The following is an 11,195-nucleotide window of genomic DNA, read 5'->3' as shown; positions in this document are numbered from 1 at the left end:
GCTCAGATTGCAATGTGCAAATACCATTTCTTTTCCATTAAACCTCGTCCGCCTCGTCGTCCTCCAGTTCGTGTTTAATCTCGAAGCAATCGGAATCGGAGTCCTCGTCGTCGTGGGAGAGCTGTTGGGGCTTGGAGGCTGATCGGAAGTCGAGGAGGAAGGCTACAGGAGAGGATGGAGGATAGGATGAGGAGGAGGTTAGCTGGGTGCAATCGGGAGAAGGCTACACGAGACGGAGTGAGAGAGAGGGCGAGATCAGGTGGTCAGATGAAGAGGAAGGACTCTTTTCCATTTTGTCCAGAGTAATTTGGGAAAATTCAAAATAAGCGCCTATTTTTTACAACTAGACCGCTACAATTTTAACAACTTGCGCGATGCAAGTATACATTATGACGTCGTGCAAAGTGTTTTTGCGCAACGAATCTATTGTGGCGTCACGCAAGTTATATTTTAAAAAAAAACAATTATTATAAAATTTATTGAAAATGTGATTTTACTCTCTTCAAATTCATTTTTTTTTACATAAACCCACAATAATATAATTTTCTAACAAAAACCCGATCCGAACTACAATAATAAATTTAAAGCTACTTAATAAATATACATACCATTCAATTTCTAAAGCATTATACGTACAAAATAAATAAATTTAAAGCTACTTAATAAATATATATACTATTGAACTTGATGGGATATGCATTCTACGAAATTAGTTTCAACGATCCAACAGTCAAACTTGTTTGTATATACTTCAAGATCGCATACGCTAAAAATCGCAAAAAATAAACATTCAAAGATCAAGTAACAGGACAAAAATTTTCAACCGTTATAAATGAATAATCACAATTTAACAATTATTTTAACTCTGATTTTGATGATTTTTTACAGCTACACTCTTTGACCCTATATGAATACAATGAACGAATTTGATCTTCAATTTAAAACTATTTATACTAGTGGAAACCACAAAATCTTATGTTATACTTAATGAAAGTATAAATAAACTCCAAGTGTTCGTGAATCTACTGTTTTCATGGGATATGCATTCTACGAAACTAGTTTCAACGATCCAACCGTTAAACATGTATGTATATACTTCAAGATCGCATACACCAAAAATCGCATAAAACAAACATTCAAATATCAAGAAATGGGACAAAACCTTTCAACGATTATAAACGAAAAATCACGATTTAATGGTTATTTTAACTCCAATTTTGATGATTTTTTACAGCTACACTCCTTGACCCTATATGAATACAATGAATGAACTCGATCTTCAATTTAAAATATTCACACTAGTGGATACCACAAAATCTTATGTTATACTTAATGAAAGTATAAATAAACTCTCAAGTGTTAGTGAAACTATTGTTTTGATGGGAAACACATTCTACGAAACTAATTTCAATGATCCAACTGTCAAACTTGTTTTTATATTCTTCGAGATCGCATACGCCAAAAATTACAAAAAAAAACATTCAGAGATCAAGTAATAAGACAAAACTTTTCGACGGTTATAAATGAAAAATCACAATTTAACGGTTATTTTAACTGTGATTTTGATGATTTTTTACAACTACACTCTCTGACCCTATATGAATACAATGAATGAACTCAATCTTCAATTTAAAATATTTACACTAGTGGATACCACAAAATCTTATGTTATACTTAATGAAAGTATAAATAAACTCTTAAGTGTTAGTGAATCTATTGTTTTGATGGGATACGCATTCTATGAAACTAATTTCATCAAACTTGTTAGCTTTGAGATCGCATACGCCAAAAATTGCAAAAAACAAACATTCAGAGATCAAGTAATGGGACAAAACGTTTGAACAGTTATAAACGAAAAATCACGATTTAACGGTTATTTTAACTCTGATTTTGATGATTTTTTACAGCTACACTCCTTGATCTTATATGAATACAGTGAACTAATTCGATTGTCAATTTAAAATATTCACACAAGTGGATACCACAAAATCTTATGTTATACCACAAAGTCATTGACTTTGCGTGACAAAGGTGTGCATTCGTTGTGCAAAATAGCTTTGCGCGGCATAGGTGCACCCACTGTTCTAAAAATCCCCACCTAGCACTGCCTAGGCGCTAGGTTGTTGGCCACCGCCTCGATTAATGCCTAGGCGTTTGAAAATTAAGAAAGGGCGCCTAGACCTGTTGAGGCGCCCGCCTAGCCCGCCCAGACCTGCTTAGGGATGCCTAAGTTGCAACTCGTAAAACAGAAAATAAATAATTTTCATTTTGCATTTTATTTTTTCAAAAAATTGTAAGAGACTTGTTGAATACTTAAATGAACACACATTATATGCTTGTTCCCCATATTTTCATTATGTTCCAATACTTCATAATATATATGTCATTCTATTTTGTAGTTTATGATGAAATTGTATATATTTTAAGTATAAACAGACACTTATTTACACGAAATATAATAGATTTACTTAAATCCGCCTAGTTCGCCTAGGCGTTGGGCCCTAGCCTACCATCAAACTAGCACCTAGCGTCTTTTAGAACCTTGGGTGCACCTTCGTCGTTAAAAGCTATTTTGCGCAACAAATGCACACCTTTGTCGCGCAAAGGACGTCTGCGCGATGAGGCATGTGCGTCGTGCAAGATTTTGGCACCATACCAAGACTTTTACCCTTTTTTCCCAACATTGCTCGACGAAGAAGCTGTTTAGCACAACGGCGGTCTTCATCGTGCAAAGTTCCGTTGCCCAAAATGCCTTTGTGTGATGTTTTGTTGTCACTGTTGCGCAAACATACTTTGCGCGACACAATCTGCTCCGTTGCGCAAGCATGCTTTTGTACTAGTGTATAACCCATAATCAATAAATTTAGGGAGCTTTAATGAAAAGGGCTTGAATTAACTTTTATTTAATGAAAAACCACCCTAAACTATTATTTAATGAAAAGGGCTTAAATTTTAATCATAAGGACACAAAACTTTTATCCTAGGCCCTACAAAACTAAAACACACGGGCTCACCAAAAAGCCCAAACCACATGATAGGAGCATATTTATGCGACTTAGGTAGCTTGTTTCTTGGCATTTATGTTGTTAGTTCGTAGTTATTTTAGTATTTTAAGCTATTTTCGTGTGTTTGAAGGTCCAAAGGGTTAATGTGGCAAAAAAGTGCATTTTGGAGCATTTTTTGGGCATGGAATGGATAGCATATGCTTGGAGCAAAAGGAATGGACGAAATTTGAAGTTTGTGCATCATCCTCTCCCTATAAATAACCATTTTAGCACACTCATTTTACCCAACACATTCACCTACCACTACATCCACTCATTTCACCCAACACATCCACTCATTACAACCACCCAACACATTCACGTACAACTACATCCACTCATTTCACCCAACACATCCATTCACCTACCACTACATCCACTGATTTCACCCAACGCATCCACTTATTACAACCACCCAACACATTCACCTACCACTACATCCACTCATTACCACCACCCACTACATCCTCCCCCTAGCCTATAAATACATCCACCCTTCACCATAACTAGAATTCCAATTCCCTAGCCGTGAGCACCTTACATTCATCCATATATTCCCACATCCTACAAACACATACAAATCCATTCCCTTGTCGTGGCACTCATCCAACCAAAAATCAAACACAAATCCATACATTCCCTTCAACCTTGCTGTGGCATCCATCCTACCTAAATACATTCATAACCTTTCCATAAATCCATACACATCCTTAGATACTTGTGCTGCAACAAGGTGGTGAAAATGAAGGTCTTTGGCGTTGCAAGCTTGAAACTTTGGAGCGTTTTTGGTGTACTTCGTTCTTGCTTTCAATATCTACTTTGTTATTTTCTTATTTTGTTGCAATTATGAGTAACTAAACCCCCCCTTAGCTAGGGGGAAATTCAAAGCCATGAACATACTTGCAATATGAATTGATTACCTTCAGTTGTGATTTCATAAGTTGTGAATTCAATTTGTTTAGCTGCTTGATTGTTAACTTATTCGTGTATGTTTATTAAGAGTGCACACTTAGTTGCATGCATGAATATGATGCTAGAATATAAGGGAGTATCACCTAATAGTTACAAACTTATATTCATAAGTAGTGGAGGTCGCTTATAAACGATCCCGTTAAATGAATTCTTGGCAGGAGTTTCATGCTCATCATAGTAACGAATGCCTCGTCAATACTTATAGTTTTCATAATGCTTAATGATCTTTGATTGTTTCTTTATTGTGTTGTTCACGTAAAGGACTTTTGAAGAATGCTTGAATTGTTATATGCGCTTTCCCATCCAATTCAATAACTCAAGGAGAACTTGAAGGTTAATTTAAGCGGACTTAATTAACCTGGGGTGTTGAGTTTCATGATTCATCGAAAGAACAACTGAAAATTGGTTTATGTGCAAGTGTGTCATGTGTGAAGAAGAACCCTCTAGCTAGCCCATCATCCATAGTTTACCCAAATTCGTCCAAAATCTGTTTTAGCTTACAATCTGTTTGTTTTGTTTTCAAATTTGTCAAAATCCAATCCCCCTTTACTTTAAAGTGTTTTATTAGTCAAAATCTGTTTTGATTTGTGTTTTTAAGTGTCTTGAGTCAAGTTAGAACCTAATTTCGTCCAAACCCATCCCTAGAGTCAGTTTAGAGTCTAATTCATTGTTTTAAGTTGTTTTGAGTCTTTTAAACTAGTTTTAAGTCTTTTTAGTTTGTATTGCATCTTTTGAGTCTAGTTTGGTAACTTAATTCTACATTTTTCAGTCAGTTTCAGGTGTTTTAGCAATCCATCCTAATCCCCGACCTAGAACGATCCCTACTTACATTCTTTACTACAATTGACAACAAAAGGGTTTAATTTGTGTGTTAAGTTAATTTTCGCATCAAATTTTTGGCGCTGTTGCTGGGGATTAGCAACATTGCTAATCCCTTGTTATTTCTTTTTTGTTTATTTTCGTGTGTTTTTATGTTAGTCACTGACCTTGTTTGTTTTCTTGTTTTAAGGTACTAGTTTATGACTCGGAGTTCTCATCCGATTCGCGAGCATATCTTGGACTTTGACGACGATTTTGAGAGGACTTTGAGAAGGAATAAGAATTAGCAAGATCATAACCCACCTATTCCTGAACCTGAGCTTGAAGAACATCCACTTGAAGAAGAAGAGGAAGATCCCAACATGGCAACGGACAATTGAACAATCAAGGAGCTTTCCGCTTTGGGATTGGACAATGCCGCTCCCCTATGCATCCAATACCCCCTGGCTACCCTAGGGAAGATGGACGAGTTCGAATTGAAATCAAGTTTGTTGCATCACATTCCTAAGTTCCACGGGATGTCCATGAAAGATCCTAATAAACACTTGAAGGAATTCGAGGTTGTTTGTTTGAGCATGACCCATATGAATGTTGATGGGAGCATTCTGAAAATAAAGGCTTTTCCCTTTTCTCTCTTAGAAAAGGCTAAAGATTGGTTGTATGAGCTAGCCCCCGGAACTGTCACATCATGGGAGAGTATGAAACGGGCATTTTTGGAGAAGTTTTTCCTAACTTCTCGAGTCATTCTACTACGCAAAAGGATTAGTGGCATTCAGCAAAACCAAGGTGAATCCTTTCCCACTTACTATGAGCGTTTTAAAACCCTTGTTGCTTCATGTCCACAGCACCAGATGAAGGAGAAGCTTCTTCTTCAATATTTCTACGAAGGGCTTCTACCAATTGAACGCCAAATGCTAGATGCCTCAGCGGGAGGAGCTTTGGTGGACAAAACACCCATGGCTGCCAACACCTTAATTGCTAACCGAGCATTGAATGCTCAACAATATGAAGGCGTTGGTCAAAGGGACACCCCATGGCAGCAAGTGAATGAGGTAAGTTCCACATCCAACATTCAATCGCAGTTAGCTAATCTTACTTCCATTGTTTCTCAGATGGCCAAAGGAATGAGGATGAAAGAACCAAGTGTATGTGGTGTGTGTTCTATCCAAGGACATGGCTCTAAAAAGTGCCCTCAATTGATTGAAAATGGTGGATGGGAAAGCGCCAATGCAATTGAATTTCAAGGCCACAACCAGCCAAAGAACGATCCATATTCTAATACGTACAATCCAGGGGAGAAACCATCCAAATTTCAAGTGGAGGGAGCCCCAACAACCCCAACAACAAGGAGGCTTTAGGCAGCAACCTCCAGGCTTCTATACCAAGCAATACGCACCAACACAAGCCCCACAACAACCTGCCCAAAACACTTCAGGTACATCTTTAGATAATGACACACTTCTTAAGTTACTCACCAATTTGTCTTAGGGGCAAGAAAATCAAGCCAAAGCAATGCAAAACCAAGACAAAATGGTGGACCAAATGGAGAAGCAAATTGGGCAGATTGCGGAGTTTGTAGGACAATTCAGAGAGTAAGGTAAGTTGCCTAGTTTGACTGTTGTCAACCCGAAGGGAGGATTCGAATCTGCAAAAGCCATGAGTTTGTGAAGTGGAAAACAAGTTGAATCTGATCCCCAACCGTCCAATTCACGTTCCAACAAGGTTGAAGAGTTGATAATTGAAGAGGAGGAGCAAAGCACCCCCACAGCAAGGGTGGAAACATCTTTGCCGCAGGCCCCAAAAGCTCATAAACCATCCAATTCGGCCAACAAAGGTAAGGAAGTTCCAATTTTGATTAATTCTAATGTTGTTCCTCCAAATGTACCATTTCCTCGTAGGTTTATGCAATCAAAGAAGGAGGAGGCTGAAAAGGATATTTTGGAAACGTTTAGAAAAGTTCAAGTCAATATACCAGTTTTGGATGCAATTAAGCAAGTTCCAAGGTATGCCAAGTTTTTGAAAGAACTTTGCACAACTAGGAAGAGAATTTCGAGCAAGGAGGTTGTCAAGGTAAGTGAAAATGTCTCAGCTGTTTTACAGCGTAAACTGCCCACTAAATGCAAGGATCCGGGTAGTTTTACCATTCCTTGTGTAATTGGGAATACTCATTTTGAATCTGCCATGTTAGACTTAGGTGCATCTATAAATGTCACGCCTTATTCAATCAATGCATCTATGCACTTAGGCAAATTGAAAGGATGGTGTGATTATACAATTGGCCAATAGATCTAATGCCTATCCAAAAGGAGTTTTGGAAGATGTTTAAGTGCAGGTCAATCACTTAATCTTTCCGGCGGATTTCTACGTGCTTGAAATGGACGAGTCGGACCACTCCCCTACATTACCCATCCTCCTTGGACGGCCATTCATGAAAACTGCCCATACTAAGATTGATGTGTTTAATGGAACTTTGACGATGGAATTTGATGGGGAAGTTATCAATTACAATCTTTTTGATTCTATCAAGTATCCTAGTAAGGATCACTCATGTTTTTCTATTGATGTATTTGCTTCTTTGACGCAGGACCATTTTGAACAATTGAATAACGATGCACTTGAATTGATCATAGCACGAGGAATGGACATTCAAAACAATGAAGCAGTAACCATGCATCCCCACGGCATGAATGATTTTTCCCTTACTGTGCCCCCTAATGAAGACGTGATTGAGATGGTGGCTGCCTTCGAATCATTGCCACTACAATTTGGTATGTTTTTTTGACCCAATTTCCATTTCAGTTTTGGCTAATAAGTTACTTCCTTCAGTTGTGCAGCCACCTACACTTGAACTTAAGCCATTGCCAAGCCATTTAAAGTACGTTTTCTTGGGTGATGATGAGACGTTGCCCGTCATCATCTCAAGCACACTCACGACACAAGAGGATGACAAGTTGGTAAGGGTGCTAAGGGAGTACAAAGCAGCAATTGGGTGGACATTGGCCGACATAAAAGGGATCAGTCTCACCACTTGCATGCATCGCATACTTTTGGAGGAGGGGTCTAAAACATCTCGAGAAGCTCAACGCCGACTCAACCCTCCGATGATGGAAGCTGTGAAAAAGAAAATAATCAAACTTTTAGATTGTGGAGTGATCTATCCTATTTTCGATAGTCGTTGGGTTTCGCCCGTTCAATGTGTCCCAAAGAAATCTAGAGTAACTGTGGTGACAAATGCCGAAAATGAGCTTGTGCCTACTCGAATCCAAACAGGTTGGAGGGTGTGTTTCGTTTATAAGAAGCTAAACGCCACCACTAGGAATGACCACTTCCCTTTGCCATTCATTGATCAAATGCTTGAGAGGTTAGCGGATTATGCTTTCTATTGTTTTCTTGATGGTTATTCTGGTTATAATCAAATTGTCATAACACCCGATGACCAAGAAAAAACCACTTTCACATGCCCCTTTGGTACATTTGCTTATCGCCGCATGCCATTTGGTTTATGTAATGCACCTGCCACATTTCAAACATGCATGATGAGCATATTTTCTGATTATGTCAAGAAAATTATTGAAGTTTTTATGGATGATTTCAGTGTTTTTGGTGATTCATTTGATGGTTGTTTGCATAATCTCAGCTTGATCTTAAAACGATGTGTTGAAACTAACCTTGTTCTCAATTGGAAAAAAATGTCATTTCATGGTTAAACAAGGCATAGTTTTAGGACATATCATCTCTAAAAAAGGAATGGAGATTGATAAATCAAAGATCGATCTTGTACGTCACTTACCCTCTCCTACTTCGGTTAGAGAGGTTCATTCTTTTCTTGGACATGTAGGTTTCTATCGAAGATTTATCAAAGATTTCTCAAAGGTTTCCCAACCTCTTTGCCATCTCCTTCAAAAAGATGTGGCGTTTGACTTCAATAACGAGTGCACGGCATCCTTCAAACAACTCAAGGAGTTGCTGACCATGGCTCCCATTATTGTTCCACCGGATTGGAGCCTTCCTTTTGAGCTCATGTGTGACGCATCCGATTATGCTTTAGGGGCTGTTTTAGGACAAAGGAAGGATAAGAGGCTGCATGTCATCTACTATGCTTCACAGACATTGAATGATGCCCATTTAAACTATTCCACAACGGAAAAAGAACTTCTTGCCGTTGTCTTTGCTTTAGATAAATTTTGATCATATTTAATTGGTACTAAAGTAATTGTTTTCACTGATCATGCAGCTTTAAAAATATTTGCTCAGCAAGAAGGAGGCCAAGCCAAGGCTAATTCGATGGATATTACTTCTCCAAGAGTTCGACATTGAGATTCGAGATAAAAAGGAAAGTGAAAACGTGGTGGCTGACCACCTAAGCCGTATGATGCATAATGAGGAGTCCCTACCCATTGCTAAAACGTTTCCTGATGAACAATTGATGTCCATTAAGGTAAGTGAACCTTGGTATGCTGATTTGGTTAACTTTTTGGTGTCTAAACGAATTCCAAGCACTCTCACTAGACAGCAACGTGATAACCTTAGAAATGATGCACGGTTTTATGTATGGGATGATCCATATTTGTGGAAATATTGGCCTGATCAGATTGTCCGTCGATGTGTGCATGATTCTGAGTTTCATTCCATTTTAAGCTTTTGTCATACATATGCATGTGGTGGTCACTTTGGCACAAAAAGAACAGCACTTAAGGTGTTACAATGTGGGTTCTATTGGCCTAGTATCCTTAAGGATGCTAGAACTTTTTGCTTAACATGTGATAAATGCCAAAGAACAGGAAATATAAGTGCAAGGGATCAAATGCCATAGATTTCCATCCTCAATGTTGAAATTTTTTACTTTTGGAGTATTGATTTTATGGGTCCCTTTCCTTCCTCGAATGGTTTCATGTATATTTTGCTTGCAGTTGATTATGTGTCAAAGTGGGTGGAAGCAAAAGCCACCTGGACTAATGATTCTAGAGTGGTTGCAGATTTCATTAGAACTAACATATTTGCAAGGTTTGGCATGCCATGAGTAATCATTAGTGATGGAGGGTCTCACTTTTGCAATCGAACCATTGAGGCATTATTGAGGAAGTACAATGTCAACCATAAGGTTTCTACACCTTACCATCCTCAAACAAATGGCCAAGCTGAGGTTTCGAATCGAGAGATCAAACAGATTCTAAAGAAGACTGTTGGGCCAACAAGGAATGATTGGAGCTTACGCTTAGATGATGCATTGTGGGCGTATCGTACTGCCTATAAAACACCAATTGGGATGTCACCATTTCGGCTTATCTATGGGAAACCATGTCATCTTCCCGTTGAGTTAAAGCATCGTGCACATTAGGCCGTCAAAACTTTCAGTATGGACATTGATGCCGCCGGTCTTCATAGAAAGCTTCAATTGAATAAGCTTGAGGAAATTAGGAATGAAGCTTATGAGAATGCTCATATTTACAAGGACAAGATGAAGGCATTCCATGACAAGATGATTCGTAGCAAGGCGTTCTCTATAGGGCAGAAAGTGTTACTCTTCAATTCCAGTCTTCATTTGTTTCCGGGTAAGTTGCGTTCCAAATGGATTGGTCCTTTTATTATTACTAATGTTTTTCCTCATGGTGCAGTCCAAATACAAAGTTTGAAGACGCAACAAGAATTCAAGGTGAATGGGCATCGTTTGAAGCCCTATTATGAAGCCTTTGAGGAGCATGTCGTGGAGAATGTACCCTCCATGTCGTGGGCCCTGTTCAAGCTTAAATGGAGGTATCGTCCGGCTGGAAGACATTAAAGAAAGCGCTTCTTGGGAGGCAACCCATGTATTCAAATAAGGAAGATTTTTTAATCGCTCCACAATCAGTTTTGCGTTTCTAAAAACCTTCCCTTTTCTACATTTTTACTTTTTATTGTCATTTTTATTTTTGTTGTTTAATTATTTTTGGGTGTGGGTTTATTTTTGAAACATTGACAAATATGTGAAGTATTTTTACATTCATTTTCATGAAAAGAAAAAAGGAACATTAAGCAGACAATACAAGAGGAAGCCTTCACAAAGGCTACTTAGGAGAAGTCTCAGTAGTCGGCAGAGCCTCAGCAATCGGCGGAGCCCTAGAAGAAGGAGGCATCAGAGGTTGATCATTTGGAGCTTCATTACGCAGTACAGCTCCAGAAGATGAAGGCAAATGCTGTTGGAACAAACCCACAAACCTCTGATGATCAAGTAAAATCTGACCATTAGATTCCTGCATCTGGTCAATCTTCCTCTTCATGTTTGTAGCATAGTTATGTTCGAGCTTGTGCAACTGTTTATTCTCATGCTTAAGCCCTCTAATCTCCTGTTTGAGACTCATCACTTGAGCCGCCAACAATTCA

Source organism: Malus sylvestris, chromosome 16, assembly GCF_916048215.2.
Source record: "Malus sylvestris chromosome 16, drMalSylv7.2, whole genome shotgun sequence".
Classification (NCBI taxonomy): domain Eukaryota; kingdom Viridiplantae; phylum Streptophyta; class Magnoliopsida; order Rosales; family Rosaceae; genus Malus; species Malus sylvestris.
This window is presented reverse-complemented; position numbering follows the sequence as displayed.